Source organism: Heterodontus francisci, unplaced genomic scaffold (assembly GCF_036365525.1).
Source record: "Heterodontus francisci isolate sHetFra1 unplaced genomic scaffold, sHetFra1.hap1 HAP1_SCAFFOLD_228, whole genome shotgun sequence".
Classification (NCBI taxonomy): Eukaryota; Metazoa; Chordata; class Chondrichthyes; order Heterodontiformes; family Heterodontidae; genus Heterodontus; species Heterodontus francisci.
In genome coordinates this window covers 2,110,213-2,129,444 of record NW_027140510.1, presented here as the reverse complement: position 1 = coordinate 2,129,444, position 19,232 = coordinate 2,110,213, and positions in this window count along the sequence as shown.

Genomic DNA, 19,232 nt, shown 5'->3' with positions numbered 1-19,232 from the left:
TTTTTCCGACAGTACTAGTGTAAATCAATTTGCAGCATCCCATCATATAATATACACTCCTGTCTATATTGTCTGAATACAGACATAAAATATCCACAAATTTTGCTATTTATTCCGGGGCAGACAGGTGAAGTGTTTATTTTGTCTGTGATTTAACTCAACCCCCAATGATAACCAACATGGTGGGAGAGAGTGATAGACAGAGAGAGAGGAACAGAGGGAGAGTAACAGAGAGATAGGGAGAGATAGAAATGGAGAGAGAACAGAGAGATAGTGAGGGATAGAGACAGAAGCAGAGAGATAGAAAGTGCCAGGAGACCCTGAGACACTTTAGAAGCAGGGGGACGGGGAGACAGGCTGTGTGGAGACCCTGGGGTAACGTTATAGATAGACAGGGTAGATGTAGGTAAGATGTTTCTCCTGGTTGAGGAGTCTAGAACCAGGGGACACAATTTCAAAATAAGGGGGAAGCCACTTGGGACAGAGATGAGGAGAAATGTCATTACTCAGAGGGTTGTGAATCTTAGGAATTCTCTATCCCAGAGGGCTGTGGAAGCTCAGTCATTGAGTATGTTTAAAACAGAGATTGACAGATTGCTGAATACCAATGACATAAAGGGATATGAGAATAGTCTGGGAAAAACACATTGAAGTTTATGATCAGCCATGATAGTATTGAATGGCGGAGCAGGCTCGATGGGCTGAATGGCCTACTCCTGTTCCGATATTCCAAAGCTGCAGAAATAGTTTCTCGCAAACAACCCCATCAGTTCCCCTTAATATCTCAACAACTTTGATCAAATCACCTTGATCCTCCTAAATTCCAGGGAATAAATCCCCAGTTTGTGTAATATCACCTTGTAATTTAACCCTTGGAGTCCAGTTATCATTCTGGTAAATCTACACTGCACTCAAATGGACACGGACCCCTCAAGTCTCTTTGAACCTCCAGTGTTTCTATCTTTTCACCATTTATAAAGTACTCTGTTCTAGTCTTTTTTACTGACATTGAAATCTATCTACCACAGTTTTAACCATTCACTTCAGATATCTCTTTGCATTGTTCTGCTTCCAGCTACACTGCTTACAATGCTGCCTATTTTTGTGTCATTGGTAAACTTGGGTATGTTGCATTCTACCACATCATCTTAAATCGTTAACAAATACAGCAAAACTGAGACACACACGGGCTTTGCACTAGTAGACAGGAGTGAATCATTCCATCCCAGAGGTTTTTTAATTCCAGATTTATGTTTATTTTTAGAAAAAGCAAAATTCAAATTCACAACAGCCTAGTGTGGGATTTGAACTCCTACTTTTTCAATCATCAGATCAGGCCTTCAAATTAAAACCCATAAAAAGAGATTCATTTTCCTCCTGCTGTTGTCTGACTGACTGAGGTTTTGTATATTGTTCCCTTCTCCTCTTCTTCCATGTGTTTGAAGTCTTTGAAGTTTGTCAGACATTGGTAAACTACTTCATGTGGTGTTCTGTAAATACCTTCAATTCTGTGTATCTGGAAGGGACACAATTCAAATTCTCACCTTATTGCATCAACTAAAACCTGCAGGTCCATTCAAACAACTCTATTTCCTGTCTCTGCAAAGACAGCTCACACTTCCACAATGCAGGAATGTCTGAATGGAAACAGCTTTTGACACATTTCCCAACACGTTTGCTAACACTTTTCAGGATGAAGCTAAATTCAACTCACAGATTCCAAGCCCCAAATTGATCTTTTGGGTAGAACAGGGAACATTGATGAAATCCCAGATCTCTCTGTCCTGTCACCCATTCTAACATTGTACCATTTAGTTTATATCACTCAGTCTTCCTTCCAAAATGCATCACTTCACATTTCTCAGCATTGAAGTTAACCTGCCCTGTGTCTGTCCAATGATAGGTTGGATAGTAAGCTGTCAAGAGGACATAAAGTGTCTACAAAGAGATTTCCATAGGTTAAGTGAGTGAGCAAAAAATTGTCAGATGGAGTGCAATGTGGGAAAATGTGAGCTTGTCCACTTTAGCAGGAAGAATAAAAATCAGTATATTATTGAAATGGAGAGAGACTGCAGAACTGTACGGTACAGAGGGATCTGGGTGTCCTGGTACATGAATCACAAAATGTTACCGTGTAGCTACAGCGAGTGATTAGGAAGGCAAATGGAATATTGTTGTTTATTGCAAGGTGAATAGAATATCAAAGTAGGGAAGTGTTGTTCCAGCTGTACAGGGCATAAGTTAGACGACGTCTGCAGGATTGTGGACACTTTTGGTCTCCTGACTGAAGAAATTATATAATTGCATTCGAAGTAGTTCAGAGAAGGTTCACTGGGCTGATTCCTGGGATGAAGGGATTATCTTATGAGGAAAGGTTGAACAGGTTGGGTCTATACCCACTGGAGTTTAGAAGAATGAGAGGTGATCTGAGTGAAACATCTCAGGTCCCGAGGGGACTGGACAGGGTGGATGCTGAGAGGATGTTTCCCCTTGTTGGGGAGACTAGAACTAGGGACACAGTTTAAAAATTAGGGTCGTTCCATTTAAAACAGAGATGAGGAGAAATGTGTTTCTCTCAGAGGGGTGTCAGTCTGTGGAATTCTCTTCCCCAGAGAGCAGTGGAGGCTGGATCATAGAATATATTCAAGGCTGATTTCGATAGATTTTTGATCAATTAGAGAGTCAAGGGTTATGGGACACAGACAGGAAAGTGGAGTTGAGTTCACAATCAGATCAGCCATTGAATGGCAGAGCAGGCTCGAGGGGCCGAATGGCCTACTCCTGCTCCTAATTCATTTGTTCTTGTGTGTTCCATTTCACCAGACTGCCTCTCTCCTCCTGAAGTCTGCTACTGGTCCCTTCACGGTTTATTACATTGCAGATGACACAAACATTGGCAAACATTGAAGTTATGCCCTGTAAACACAAGTCCAAGTCTTTAGTATATATCAAAAAGATCAGTGGTCCTAATATAAACCTCCACTGTATACCTCCCTCCAGTCTGAAACAACCATTGTCCACTCTCTCAGCCAATGTCGTATCCACTCAGCCAATGTCCCTTTCATCCCTGGAGCACCAATATTGCTAACTGGTCAATTAGGAGGCACCATTAAGTCCTCCCCATGAGGACCCTGGTCCCAGACCTCTCTGTTTGCACTCTCCCATCAACATTCCCCAGACAGGTACAGCATGGATTAGATACAGAGTAATGCTCCTTCTACACTGTCCCATCCAACAGTCCCAGGACAGGAACATCATGGGGTGGATACAGAGTGAATCTCACTCTACACTGTCCGAAGCAGAAACAGTGAGAGACAGAAAGAGAGAAATAGAGGGAGACACAGACAGGATGACTGAGAGAGAAAGAAAGATATTTAACATCAGACATAGGAAGATGAGGAGGCAATTTAACCCCTCGACCCTGTTCCAGCATTCAGTGAGATCAGGGCTGATCTGTGATCTAACTAACACCATATATCCCACCTTTGCCCTTTATCTCTTAATACCTTTGGTTAACAAGAATCTATCAATCACAGGTTTAAAAATTAACCAATAAGCCAGCATGAAATTTCCACAAACAATATCATGAGGGTGTGATGGTTCCCACAGTGGAAAAGCTGGCTGAATATTTAAAATGGAGGCTACTCCTTCTGGATCATCAAAATTGTCCGCCTGGGCCCCAACTTCATCTGCATTCCTCCCTCTCCCGATGTTTTTTTTCTCTCCATACCTATCTCAAATATGTTTGTGTACACAGCAGTGAAGGATTAAATCAAGTTAATATATCTTACATTATCCTCTTCATCCAACTCAACAATCTCTCTCTCTCTCCAAGTTTGTCCCTCTCACCAGCACTCTCTTTGCCTTCATATCTAAACCTCCGTCCCTCTGTCTCTCTCCTAGTGTCAGTGATAGCAGAGAGAGAGACAGAGATAGAAGGAGAGGGAGGGAGTGACTGGGAGGGAAGGACGGATGGAGAGACAGAGGGAAAGACAGAGAGAGAGGCAGAGACAGAGAGAGAGGGAGAAACAGGGAGGGAAAGACAAATGCAGAGACAGAGAGAGACACAGAGAGAGACACAGAGATAGGAGAGAGAGGGAGAGACAGAGAGGGAAAGACAGATGGAGGGACAGAGAGAGACAGAGAGGGAAGGAGAGAGAGGGAGTGTCAGGGTGGGAAAGACAAATGGAGGGACAGAGAGAGAGACAGAGAGAGAAGGAGACAGATGGAGTGACAGGGAGGGAAGGACAGACGGAGGGATAGAGAGAGAGACAGAGATAGAAGGAGAGAGAGGGAGAGACAGAGAGAAAGAGAGAGATAGAAGGAGAGAGAGGGAGAGACAGAGAGGGAAAGACAGATGGAGAGACAGAGGGAGGCAGAGATGGATGGAGAGAGAGGGAGTGATGGTGAGGGAAAGACAGATGGAGAGACCAGGAGAGAGACAGAGATAGAAGGAGAGAGAGGGAGAGACAGAGGGAAAATAAGATGGAGGGACAGAGAAAGATACAGAGAGAGAGGGAGAGACAGAGATTGAAAGAGAGAGAGGGAGTGACTGGGAGGGAAAGAGAGATGGAGAGGTAGAGAGAGAGACAGAGATAGAAGGAGAGAGAGGGAGAGACAGAGATGGAAAGAGAGATGGAGGGACAGAGAGAGAGACAGCGAGACAGGCAGAGACAGAGAGATAGAAGGAGAGAGACAGAGAGGGAAAGACAAATGGAGGGACAGAGAGAGAGACAGAGATAGTGGAAGAGAGGGAAAGAAGGAGAGAGAGGGAGTGTATGGAAGGGAAAGAGGGATGGAGGGACAGAGTGAGAGACAGAGAGAGGAGAGAGATGGAGTGACAGGGAGGGAAGGATAGATGGAGGGATAAAGAGAGAGAGAGAGAGAGAGAGGGGCAGAGATGGAAGGAGAGAGAGGGAGTGACAGGGAGGGAAAGACAGATGGTGGGACAGAGAGAGAGAGACAGAGATAGAAGGAGAGAGAGGGAGAGACAGGGAGGGAAAGACAGATGGAGAGACAGAGAGAGAGGCAGAGTTGGAAGGAGAGAGAGGGAGTGACAGAGAGGGAAAGACAGATGGAGGGACAGAGAGAGAAGGAGAGAGAGGGAGTGTCAGGGAGGGAAGGACAGATGGAAAGACAGAGAGAGATAGACAGTGAAAGAAGGAGAAAGAGGGAGAGACAGAGATTGAAAGAGAGAGAGGGAGTGACTGGGAGGGAAAGAGAGATGGAGAGGTAGAGAGAGAGACAGAGATAGAAGGAGAGAGAGGGAGAGACAGAGATGGAAAGAGAGATGGAGGGACAGAGAGAGAGAGACAGAGAGAGAGGCAGAGACAAAGAGAGAAAGAGAGATTGGGAGAGACAGACAGGGAAAGGCAGTTGGAAAGACAGAGAGAGAGAGAGAGGGGCAGAGATGGAAGGAGAGAGAGAGGGAGTGACAGGAAGGGAAAGACAGATGGAGGGACAGAGAGAGAGACAGAGAGAGAGGCAGAGAGAGAAGGAGACAGAGGGAGAGACAGAGAGGGAAAGACAGATGGGGAGACAGAGATCGAAGGAGAGCGTGGGAGAGACAGAGAAGGAAAGACAGATGGAGGGACAGAGAGAGAGACAGAGAGAGAGCGGGAGTGACAGAGATAGAAGGAGTGAGACGGAGAGACAGAGAGGGAAAAACAGATGGAGGGACATAGAGGGAGACAGAGAGAGTGGCAGAGACAGAGAGAGAAGGAGAGAGAGGGAGTGTCAGGAAGGGAAAGCCAGATGGAGGGACAAAGTGAGAGACAGGGACAGAAGGAGAGAGATGGAGTGACAGGGAGGGAAGGAAAGGTGGAGGGATAGAGAGAGAGAGAGAGACAGAGATAGAAGGAGAGAGAGGGAGTGACAGAGCAGGAAAGACAGATGCAGGGACAGAGAGAGAGACAGAGAGAGTGGCAGAGACAGAGATAGTTGGAGAGAGAGGGAGTGACAGAGAGGGAAAGACAGATGGAGGGACAGAGAGAGACAGAGAGAGAGACAGAGAGTGAGACAGAGAGAGACAGAGAGAGTGGGAGAGATGGTGCAAGAGAGGCACAAATGGAATCATGGATAGAGAGAGAGAGAGAGATGTAAACAGAGTCATGGACACAGGGTGAGAAACAGAGATAGGGAGAGACAAAGTAAAAGAAGGAGAGAGAGAGAGAGAGAGAGAGAGAGAGAGAGAGAGATGGAGAGGCAGAGAGAGAAAGCAGATACAGAGAGGGGGAGGTAGAGACAGAGTGAGTGGGAGAGATGGTGTAAGGGAGGCACAAATGGAGTCATGGAATGAGACAGAGAGAGAGAGAGAGAGAGAGATGGAGAGGCAGAGAGAGGGAGAGGCAGACAGAGGGAGTGACAGAGAGAGGGAGGGCGAGATGGTGTGAGAGAGACAGAGGCATGGACAGAGGCAGAGAGAGAGAGAGGGAGAGACACTGAGAGACAGAGAGAGCCAGAGAGAGAGAAAGAAACAGAGAGGGAGGGAGAGAGAGACAGAGAGGGAGAGACTGGGATTCAGAGGGTAACAGAGAGGGAGAGACTTGGATTCAGAGGGTAACAGAGAGGGAGAGACTGGGATTCAGAGGGTAACAGAGAGGGAGAGACTGGGATTCAGAGGGTAACAGAGAGGGAGAGACTGGGATTCAGAGGGTAACAGAGAGGGAGAGGCTGGGATTCAGAGGGTAACAGAGAGGGAGAGGCTGGGATTCAGAGGGTAACAGAGAGGGAGAGACTGGGATTCAGAGGGTAACAGAGAGGGAGAGGCTGGGATTCAGAGGGTAACAGAGAGGGAGAGACTGGGATTCAGAGGGTAACAGAGAGGGAGAGACTGGGATTCAGAGGGTAACAGAGAGGGAGAGACTGGGATTCAGAGGGAAACGGAGAGGGAGAGACTGGGATTCAGAGGGTAACAGAGAGGGAGAGACTGGGATTCAGAGGGTAACAGAGAGGGAGAGACTGGGATTCAGAGGGTAACAGAGAGGGAGAGGCTGGGATTCAGAGGGTAACAGAGAGGGAGAGGCTGGGATTCAGAGGGTAACAGAGAGGGAGAGGCTGGGATTCAGAGGGTAACAGAGAGGGAGAGACTGGGATTCAGAGGGTAACAGAGAGGGAGAGACTGGGATTCAGAGGGAAACGGAGAGGGAGAGACTGGGATTCAGAGGGAAACGGAGAGGGAGAGACTGGGATTCAGAGGGAAACATAGAGGGAGAGACTGGGATTCAGAGGGTAACAGAGAGGGAGAGACTGGGAATCAGAGGGTAACAGAGAGGGAGAGACTGGGATTCAGAGGGTAACAGAGAGGGAGAGACTGGGAATCAGAGGGTAACAGAGAGGGAGAGACTGGGATTCAGAGGGAAACGGAGAGGGAGAGACTGGGATTCAGAGGGAAACATAGAGGGAGAGACTGGGATTCAGAGGGTAACAGAGAGGGAGAGACTGGGATTCAGAGGGAAACGGAGAGGGAGAGACTGGGATTCAGAGGGAAACATAGAGGGAGAGACTGGGATTCAGAGGGTAACAGAGAGGGAGAGACTGGGAATCAGAGGGAAACGGAGAGGGAGAGACTGGGATTCAGAGGGTAACGGAGAGGGAGAGACTGGGATTCAGAGGGAAACGGAGAGGGAGAGACTGGGATTCAGAGGGAAACGGAGAGGGAGAGACTGGGATTCAGAGGGAAACATAGAGGGAGAGACTGGGATTCAGAGGGTAACAGAGAGGGAGAGACTGGGATTCAGAGGGAAACGGAGAGGGAGAGACTGGGATTCAGAGGGAAACATAGAGGGAGAGACTGGGATTCAGAGGGTAACAGAGAGGGAGAGACTGGGAATCAGAGGGAAACGGAGAGGGAGAGACTGGGATTCAGAGGGTAACGGAGAGGGAGAGACTGGGATTCAGAGGGAAACGGAGAGGGAGAGACTGGGATTCAGAGGGAAACATAGAGGGAGAGACTGGGATTCAGAGGGTAACAGAGAGGGAGAGACTGGGAATCAGAGGGTAACGGAGAGGGAGAGACTGGGATTCAGAGGGTAACAGAGAGGGAGAGACTGGGAATCAGAGGGTAACGGAGAGGGAGAGACTGGGATTCAGAGGGTAACGGAGAGGGATAGACTGGGAATCAGAGGGTAACAGAGAGGGAGAGACTGGGAATCAGAGGGTAACAGAGAGGGAGAGACTGGGATTCAGAGGGTAACGGAGAGGGAGAGACTGGGAATCAGAGGGTAACAGAGAGGGAGAGACTGGGATTCAGAGGGTAACGGAGAGGGATAGACTGGGAATCAGAGGGTAACGGAGAGGGAGAGACTGGGATTCAGAGGGTAACGGAGAGGGAGAGACTGGGATTCAGAGGGTAATGGAGAGGGAGAGACTGGGATTCAGAGGGTAACGGAGAGGGAGAGACTGGGATTCAGAGGGTAACAGAGAGGGAGAGACTGGGATTCAGAGGGTAATGGAGAGGGAGAGACTGGGATTCAGAGGGTAACGGAGAGGGAGAGACTGGGATTCAGAGGGTAACGGAGAGGGAGAGACTGGGATTCAGAGGGTAACGGAGAGGGAGAGACTGGGATTCAGAGGGTAACAGAGAGGGAGAGACTGGGATTCAGAGGGTAACGGAGAGGGAGAGACTGGGATTCAGAGGGTAACAGAGAGGGAGAGACTGGGATTCAGAGGGTAACAGAGAGGGAGAGACTGGGGTTCAGAGGGTAATGGAGAGGGAGAGACTGGGATTCAGAGGGTGGTTGATGGTCGGCACAGACTCGGTTGGCCGAAGGGCCCGTTTCAGTGCTGTATCTCTAAATAAAAATAAATAAAATGAAGACTCACCAGCTTCAAACCAGTCAGCTGCTTTCCTTATGCTGATGTCACTTCATTTTCTAGGGAGGTTAGCTTAAAGGTTTTTATTTAAATCTTGTTATCTAAATACATCGGATTTTAAATTACTGTAAAAATTAGAATTCTTTAGTGTTACTATCCCCTGATATTTAATTTCATCTTAATCCTCCAGATCTGATGAATTGAACACTGTTTGTCATGATGCTAAATTATCAAATTGGTTTTAGTTTTTATACTAATTAATTGGCTACAGGGAGTGGCAGTCGGTAAAACTGCTCTTTCAGAGATCCGACACAGACACAATGTGCCAAATGACCTCCTGAGCTGGAACAATTCTGAGATTCTAACTCTTCCTTTATAGTTGATTAATTTAGTTCAAATTCAACACTTACAATATTTTCACCCCATGGAAATGGAACGTTGTTGTTTATTGCAAGGTGAATAGATTATCAAAGTAGGGAAGTGTTGTTACAGCTGTACAGGGCATAAGTTAGACGACGTCTGCAGGATTGTGGACACTTTTGGTCTCCTCACTGAAGAAATTATAGAATTGCATTCGAAGTAGTTCAGAGAAGGTTCACTGGGCTGATTCCTGGGATGAAGGGGTTATCTTATGAGGAAAGGTTGAACAGGTTGGGTCTATACCCAAGACAGAGAGAGAGACAGAAAGGGAGAAACAGAGAGACAGAGACTGACAGGGTGACTGACAGAGAAAGTAGGATATTTGACAGGGGATATTGGAAGAGGAGGATGCAATTTAACCCCACAACTCTGTTCCTGCATTCAATGAGATCATGGCTGATCTGTGATCAATCTTACACCATATATCCTGCCTTTGCCCTTTATCTCTTAATACCTTTGGTTATCAAGAATCTATCAATCACAGGTTTAAAAATTAACCAATAAGCCAGCATGAAATTTCCACAACCAACATCATGAGGGTGTGATGGATCCCACAGTGGAAGAGTTGGCTGAATATTTAAAATGGAGGCTATTCCTTCTGGATCATCAAAAGTGTCCACCTGGGCCCCAACTTCATCTGCATTCCTCCCTCTCTCGATGTTTTTTGTCTCTCCATACCGATCTCAAATATGTTTGTGTACACAGCAGTGAAGGATTAAATCAAGTTAATATATCTTACATTATCCTCTTCATCCAACTCAACAATCTCTCTCTCTCTCCAAGATTGTCCCTCTCTACAGCCCTCTCTATGCCTTCAAATCTAACCCTCCATCCCTCTGTCTCTCTCCCTGTGTCAGTGATAGCAGAGAGAGAGACAGAGATAGAAGGAGAGGGAGGGAGTGACAGAGAGGGAAAGACAGATGGAGGGACAGAGTGAGAGACAGAGAGAGGAGAGAGATGGAGTGATAGTGAGGGAAGGACAGATGGAGAGACAGAGAGAGAGAGACAGAGATAGAAGGACAGAGAGGGAGTGACTGAGAGGTAAAGACAGATGGAGGGACAGAGAGAGAGAGACAGAGAGAGAGAGGGAGAGACAGAGTGAGTGGGAGAGATGGTGTAAGGGAGGCACAAATGGAGTCATGGAAAGAGACAGAGAGAGAGAGAGAGAAATGTAAACAGAGTCATGGACAGAGGGTGAGAAAGAGAGATAGGGAGAGACAAAGTAAAAGAAGAAGAGAGAGAGAGATGGAGAGGCAGAGAGAGGGAGAGACAGAGAGAGTGAGGGTGAGATGATGTGAGAGAGACAGAGGCATGGACAGAGGCAGAGAGAGAGAGAGGGAGAGACACTGAGAGACAGAGAGAGCCAGAGAGAGAGAAAGAAACAGAGAGGGACAGAGAGAGAGACGGAGAGAGAGGCAGAGACAGAGATCGAAGGAGAGAGGCAGAGACAGAGATAGAAGAGAGACGGAGAGACAGAGAGGGAAAGACAGATGGAGAGACAGAGAGAAAGACAGAGATAGAAGGAGAGTGAGGGAGTGTCATGGAGAGAAAGACAGATGGAGGGACAGAAAGAGAGACAGAGAGAGAAGGAGTGACAGGGAGGGAAGGACAGATGGATGGATAGAGCGACAGAGAGACACAGATAGAAGGAGAGAGAGGAAGCGACAGGAAGGGAAAGACAGATGGAGAGATGGAGATAGAGACAAAGAGAGAAGGAGAGAGATGGAGTGACAGGGAGGGAAGGATAGATGGAGGGATAGAGCGACAGAGAGAGAGAGATAGAAGGAGAGAGAGGGAGTGACAGAGGGAGGGATAAACAGATGGAGGGACAGAGTGAGAGACAGAGAGAGATGGAGTGACAGGGAGGGACGGACAGATGGAGGGATAGAGAGAGGAGCAGAGATAGGAGGAGAGAGAGGGAGTGATGGGTGGGGAGACTGATGGAGAGACAGAGAGAGAGAGAGAGAGACAGAGAGAGAAGGAGAGAGTGAGAGCAACAGAGATGGAAAGGCAGAGATGGGAGAAGAGAGAGGGAGTGACAGAGAGGTTTCATAAAAATCTATCAAACTCAGATTTAAAAATTAACAAGTGTCTCAGCATCAATTGCTGTTTGTGGAAGAGAGTTCCAAACTGATACCACACCTGGTGTGTTGAAGTGTTTCTTCATTTCACTCCTGAAAGGTTTTTAGACTAGGTTTATATTTTTAGACTATGCCCCCATGTTCTAGACTCTGCAGCCAGTGGGAATTGTTACTCTCTGTCTACCCCATCAGTTTCCCTTATTACCTTGAAAACAATCATCAAATCACACCTGAGCCTTCAAAATTCCAGGGATACAGAGTAAATCTCCAGCTACACTGTCCCATTAAATATTCCCAAGTCAAGCACAATGTTGGGTTTGACACAGAGTAAATTTCCCTCTACACTGTCCCATCACACACTCCCAGGGCAGGAACATCATGGGATGGATACAGAGTGAATCTCACTCTACACTGTCCGATAGAGACACAGAGAGAGACAGAAAGAGAGAAACAGAGAGACATGGACTGACAGGGTGACTGACAGAGATGGAAGGATATTTAACAGGGGATATTGGAAGAGGAGGATGCAATTTAACCCCACAATCCTGTTCCGGCATCCAATGAGATCTTGGCTGATCTGTGATGTAACTTACACCATATATCCTGCCTTTGCCCCTTATCTCTTAATACCTTTGGTTAACAAGAATCTATCAATCACAGATTTAAAAATTAACCAATAAGCCAGCATGAAATTTGCACAAACAATATCATGAGGGTGTGATGGCTCCCACAGTGGAATAGCTTGCTGGATGTTTAAAATGGAGGTTATTCCTTCTGGATCATCAAATGTATCTGCCTGGGCCCCAACTTCATCTACATTACCCTCTCTGCCGATGTGTTTTTCTGCCATATCTATCTCTTTCTGTTTGCGTACACAGCAGTGAAGGATTACATCAAATTAATATATCTTACATTATCCTTTTCATCCACCTCAACAATCTCTCTCTCTCCAACTTTGTCCCTCTCTACAGCCCTCTCTCTGCCTTCATAACTAACCCTCTCTCCCTCTGTCTCTCTCCTCGTGTCAGAGATAGCAGGAGGGAGAGACAGAGAGAGAATGTTGAAGGAACTGTACTCTGTTCCTAAGCTGTGCTGAACCTGCTCTGGGAGTGTTTGATGGGCTACATTAATCGGCCGTGTACAGTCCTGTATCAGGCTGTGAAGAAGCAGAGCAAGTTCAGTGTACAACGGGTCAAAGGGAACGATTCACTCCTGTCTGCTACTGGGAAGAGAGACTGACCTTAACATCAAGGCAGCGTTTGACCGAGTGTGACATCGAGGAGCCCGAGTAAAACTGAAGTCAGTGGGAATCCGCTGGTTGGACTCATACCGAGCACAAAGGAAGATGGTTGTGGTTGTTGGAGGTCAATCATCTCAGTCCCAGGACATCACTGCAGGAGTTCATCAGGGTATTGTCCGAGGCTCAACCATCTTCAGCTGAGATCCCAGGAGAGAATACTGGAAATACTGAGCAGGTCAAGCAGCATCTGTGGAGAGAGAAACAGAGTTAGTGATTCAGCTCGATGCTTTCCAGATTTCCAGCATCCACAGTATTTTGCCTCAGATAATGAAGCAATCCATAGCCACATGCACCAAGACCCGGACAACATTCAGGTTTGGGCCGACCAGTGACAAGTAACATTCACGTCACACAAGTGCCAGGCAATGACCATCTGCAACAAGAGAGAATCCAACCACCTCCCCTTGGCATTCAAAGCATTATCCCATCACTGAATCACCCAGCATCAACATCCTGGGGAAACATTGACATCAAACTTAACTGAACGAAACACATCAATAGTTTCTTCACCCAGTGGCTGGTGGGTGTCTGGAATTCACTGCCTGAAAGGATGGTAGAGGCAGAAACCCTCATCACATTTAAAACAATCTCTTGGATATTCACTTCTCCATGTTTAAAATGGGTAAGGAATAACTCTCCTCGTCTACACTGCCCCATCGAACATTCTCAGAGAAGATGCAGCATGGCTTAGATACAGAGTAAAGCTCCGTTAAAACATTCCCTGGAGTGTCGGATTAACCCGGGTCACTCACTGTGCCCGGCTCAGCCTCAAGACTCACCTGCCTCAGTCACTGAGACGCTCCTGTATCACTTGCCTTAATGTAAGTGGATGCCGGGTTTGGGAGCAGGACAGGCACACGGGATTAGGACGACTGCTCATGTGGAGGATAAGCATCAGTAATCCCTCAGAGAATCAGAACAGACCAGCGAGACTCAGAAAAGGAAACTTGTGTTGAATTTGTGAGTCTTGCATTGTGGAATGCTTTAGTATTTGGTGAGAATGTTGAGCCAGTGACATTTTGCCCCAGTGGGATGAATAGACACTATATGACTTGATTACAACAGTAAGGTACCGTGTGTACTGTAAATATGGACTGAAATAACAATGTAACTGATCAATTTTCAGCTGAATACTATAACTACAGTTATACCTGCTATCCTGTTATATATGTGCTGCTCTACCTGCTATATGTGAGAATGTACATACGACACAATGGGATGAAGTCAAAGTGCCCACTGTTTATATTTTTAGACTATGTCCCAAGTTCCTGACTCTGCAGCCAAAGGGAATATTTACTCTCAGCCCACCCTATCAGTTTCCCTTATTATTTTGTAAACCTTCATCAAATCTTCCAATGACCTTCCAGGAGAAAAATCTGTTCCTCAAATCCCCTCTAAACCTCCTGCCCCTTACCTTCAATCTATGCCCCCTGGTTATTGACCCCTCCGCTAAGGGAAAAAGTTTCTTCCTATCTAACCTTTCAATGCCCCTCATAATTTTGTACACCTCAATCAGGTCCCCCCTCAGCCTTCTCTGCTCTAAGGAAAACAACCCCAGCCTTTTCAGTCTCTCTTCATAGCTGAAATGCTCCAGCCCAGGCAACATCCTAGTCAATCTCCTCTGCATCCTCTCCAGTGCAATCACATCCTTCCTATAGTGTGGTGCCCAGAACTGTACACAGTACTCCAGCTGTGGCCTAACCAGTGTTTTATATAGCTCCATCAGATCCTCCCTGTTCTTATATTCTATGCCTCAACCAACAAAGGCAAGTATCCCCTATACCTTCCTAACCACCTTGTCTACCTGCGCTGCAGCCTTCAGTGATCTATGGACAAGTACACCAAGATCCCTCTGACACTCGGTACTTCCAATGATCCTACCATTCATTGGATATTCCCTAGCCTTGTTAGTCCTTCCAAAATTCTATGTAACCTAACCTATGTATAATCTTTAATCTTGCAGTGCATGTGTAATGTTTAATTTCTGAAAGCCAGACAGAGTAAAGCTTAACGTACTCCAAAAGACTCCAGACTTTTGGCATTTATTACCTTATCGGGTCAAATCTGTCGTTAAGTTGGACTAGACTTGTGAATAATTCTTTTTAACTTGTTTTTCCAACAGTAGGAGTGTAAATCGATTTGCAGCATCCCATCATATAATATACACTCCTGTCTATATTGTCTGAATACAGACATAAAATATCCACACATTTTGCTATTTATTCCGGGGCAGACAGGTGAAGTGTTTATTTTGTCTGTGATTTAACTCAACCCCCAATGATAACCAACATGGTGGGAGAGAGTGATAGACAGAGAGAGAGGAACAGAGGTAGAGTAACAGAGAGATAGAAATGGAGAGAGAACAGAGAGATAGTGAGGGATAGAGACAGAAGCAGAGAGATAGAAAGTGCCAGGAGACCCTGAGACACTTTAGAAGCAGGGGGACGGGGAGACAGGCTGTGTGGAGACCCTGGGGTAACGTTACAGATAGACAGGGTAGATGTAGGTAAGATGTTTCTCCTGGTTGAGGAGTCTAGAACCAGGGGACACAATTTCAAAATAAGGGGGAAGCCACTTGGGACAGAGATGAGGAGAAATGTCATTACTCAGAGGGTTGTGAATCTTAGGAATTCTCTATCCCAGAGGGCTGTGGAAGCTCAGTCATTGAGTATGTTTAAAGCAGAGATTGACAGATTGCTGAATACCAATGACAGAAAGGGGAAGAGGATAGTCTGGGAAAAACACATTGAAGTGGATGATCAGCCATGATCGTCTTGAATGGCGGAGCAGGCTCGATGGGCTGAATGGCTACTCCTGTTCATATATTCCAAAGCTGCCGAAATAGTTTCTCTCAAACTACCCCATCAGTTCCCCTTAATATCTCAACATCTTTGATCAAATCACCTTGATCCTCCTAAATTCCAGGGAATTATTCCCAGTTTGTGTAATATCACCTTGTAATTTAACCCTTGGAGTCCAGTTATCATTCTGGTAAATCTACACTGCACTCAAATGGACACGGACCCCTCAAGTCTCTTTGAACCTCCAGTGTTTCTATCTTTTTACCATTTATAAAGTACTCTGTTCTAGACTTTTTTGCTGACATTGAAATCTATCTACCACAGTTTTAGTCTTTCACTTCAGATATCTCTTTGCATTGTTCTGCTTCCAGCTACACTGCTTACAATGCTGCCTATTTTTGTGTCAGTGGTAAACTTGGGTATGTTGCATTCTACCACATCATCTTAAATCGTTAATAAATACAGCAAAACTGAGACACACACGGGCTTTGCACTAGTAGACAGGAGTGAATCATTCCATCCCAGAGGTTTTTTAATTCCAGATTTATGTTTATTTTTAGAAAAAACAGAATTCAAATTCACAACAGCCCAGCGTGGGATTTGAACTCCTACTTTTTCAATCATCAGCTCAGGCCTTCAAATTAAAACCCATAAAAAGAGATTCATTTTCCTCCTGCTGTTGTCTGACTGACTGAGGTTTTGTATATTGTTCCCTTCTCCTCTTCTTCCATGTGTTTGAAGTCTTTGAAGTTTGTCAGACATTGGTAAACTACTTCATGTGGTGTTCTGTAAATACCTTCAATTCTGTGTATCTGGAAGGGACACAATTCAAATTCTCACCTTATTGCATCAACTAAAACCTGCAGGTCCATTCAAACAACTCTATTTCCTGTCTCTGCAAAGATAACTCACACTTCCACAATGCAGGAATGTCTGAATGGAAACAGCTTTTGACACATTTCCCAACACGTTTGCTAACACTTTTCAGGATGAAGCTAAATTCAACTCACAGATTCCAAGCCCCAAATTGATCTTTTGGGTAGAACAGGGAACATTGATGAAATCCCAGATCTCTCTGTCCTGTCACCCATTCTAACATTGTACCATTCAGTTTATATCACTCAGTCTTCCTTCCAAAATGCATCACTTCACATTTCTCAGCATTGAAGTTAACCTGCCCTGTGTCTGTCCAATGATAGGTTAGATAGTAAGCTGTCAAGAGGACATAAAGTGTCTACAAAGAGATTTCCAGAGGTTAAGTGAGTGAGCAAAACATTGGCAGATGGAGTACAATGTCGGAAAATGTGAGCTTGTCCACTTTAGCAGGAAGAATAAAAATCAGTATATTATTGAATTGGAGAGAGACTGCAGAACTGTACGGTACAGAGGGATCTGGGTGTCCTGGTACATGAATCACAAAATGTTACCGTGTAGCTACAGCGAGTGATTAGGAAGACAAATGGAATGTTGTTGTTTATTGCAAGGTGAATAGAATATCAAAGTAGGGAAGTGTTGTTCCAGCTGTACAGGGCATAAGTTAGACGACGTCTGCAGGATTGTGGACACTTTTGGTTTCCTTACTGAAGAAATTATATAATTGCATTCGAAGTAGTTCAGAGAAGGTTCACTGGGCTGATTCCTGGGATGAAGGGATTATCTTATGAGGAAAGGTTGAACAGGTTGGGTCTATACCCACTGGAGTTTAGAAGAATGAGAGGTGATCTGAGTGAAACATCTCAGGTCCCGAGGGGACTGGACAGGGTGGATGCTGAGAGGATGTTTCCCCTTGTTGGGGAGACTAGAACTAGGGACACAGTTTAAAAATTAGGGTCGTTCCATTTAAAACAGAGATGAGGAGAAATGTGTTTCTCTCAGAGGGGGGTCTGTCTGTGGAATTCTCTTCCCCAGAGAGCAGTGGAGGCTGGATCATAGAATATATTCAAGGCTGAGTTCGATAGATTTTTGATCAATTAGAGAGTCAAGGGTTATGGGACACAGACAGGAAAGTGGAGTTGAGTTCACAATCAGATCAGCCATTGAATGGCAGAGCAGGCTCGAGGGGCCGAATGGCCTACTCCTGCTCCTAATTCATTTGTTCTTGTGTGTTCCATTTCACCAGACTGCCTCTCTCCTCCTGAAGTCTGCTACTGGTCCCTTCACGGTTTATTACATTGCAGATGACACAAACATTGGCAAACATTGAAGTTATGCCCTGTAAACACAAGTCCAAGTCATTAGTATATATCAAAAAGATCAGTGGTCCTAATATAAACCTCCACTGTATACCTCCCTCCAGTCTGAAACAACCATTGTCCACTCTCTCAGCCAATGTCGTATCCACTCAGCCAATGTCCCTTTCATCCCTGGAGCACCAATATTGCTAACTGGTCAATTAGGAGGCACCATTAAGTCCTCCCCATGAGGACCCTGGTCCCAGACCTCTCTGTTTGCACTCTCCCATCAACATTCCCCAGACAGGTACAGCATGGATTAGATACAGAGTAATGCTCCTTCTACACTGTCCCATCCAACAGTCCCAGGACAGGAACATCATGGGGTGGATACAGAGTGAATCTCACTCTACACTGTCCGAAGCAGAAACAGTGAGAGACAGAAAGAGAGAAATAGACTGACAGGATGACTGAGAGAGAAAGAAAGATATTTAACATCAGACATAGGAAGATGAGGAGGCAATTTAACCCCTCGACCCTGTTCCAGCATTCAGTGAGATCAGGGCTGATCTGTGATCTAACTAACACCATAAATCCCACTTTTGCCCCTTTATCTCTTAATACCTTTGGTTAACAAGAATCTATCAATCCCCAGTTTAAAAATTGACCAATGAGCCAGCATGAAATTTCCACAAACAATATCATGAGGGTGTGATGGTTCCCACAGTGGAATAGCTGGCTGAATATTTAAAATGGAGGCTACTCCTTCTGGATCATCAAAATTGTCCGCCTGGGCCCCAACTTCATCTGCATTCCTCCCTCTCCCGATGTTTTTTTTCTCTCCATACCTATCTCAAATATGTTTGTGTACACAGCAGTGAAGGATTAAATCAAGTTAATATATCTTACATTATCCTCTTCATCCAACTCAACAATCTCTCTCTCTCTCCAAGTTTGTCCCTCTCACCAGCCCTCTCTTTGCCTTCATATCTAACCCTCCATCCCTCTATCTCTCTCCCTGTGTCAGTGATAGCAGAGAGAGAGACAGAGATAGAAGGAGAGGGAGGGAGTGACAGAGAGGGAAAGACAGATGGAGGGACAGAGTGAGAGACAGAGAGAGGAGAGAGATGGAGTGACAGTGAAGGAAGGACAGATGGAGGGATAGAGAGAGAGAGAGAGAGAGACAGAGACAGAAGGAGAGAGAGGGAGTGACAGAGAGGGAAAGACAGATGGAGGGACAGACAGAGAGACAGAGAGAGAAGGAGAGAGAGGGAGTGTCAGGGAGGGAAGGACAGATGGAAAGACAGAGAGAGATAGACAGTGAAAGAAGGAGAAAGAGGGAGAGACAGAGATTGAAAGAGAGAGAGGGAGTGACTGGGAGGGAAAGAGAGATGGAGCGGCAGAGAGAGACAGAGATAGAAGGAGAGAGAGGGAGAGACAGAGATGGAAAGAGAGATGGAGGGACAGAGAGAGAGACAGAGAGAGAGGCAGAGACAAAGAGAGAAAGAGAGATTGGGAGAGACAGACAGGAAAAGGCAGTTGGAAAGACAGAGAGAGAGAGAGGGGCAGAGATGGAAGGAGAGAGAGAGGGAGAGACAGAGAGGGAAAGACAGATGGGGAGACAGAGATAGAAGGAGAGCGTGGG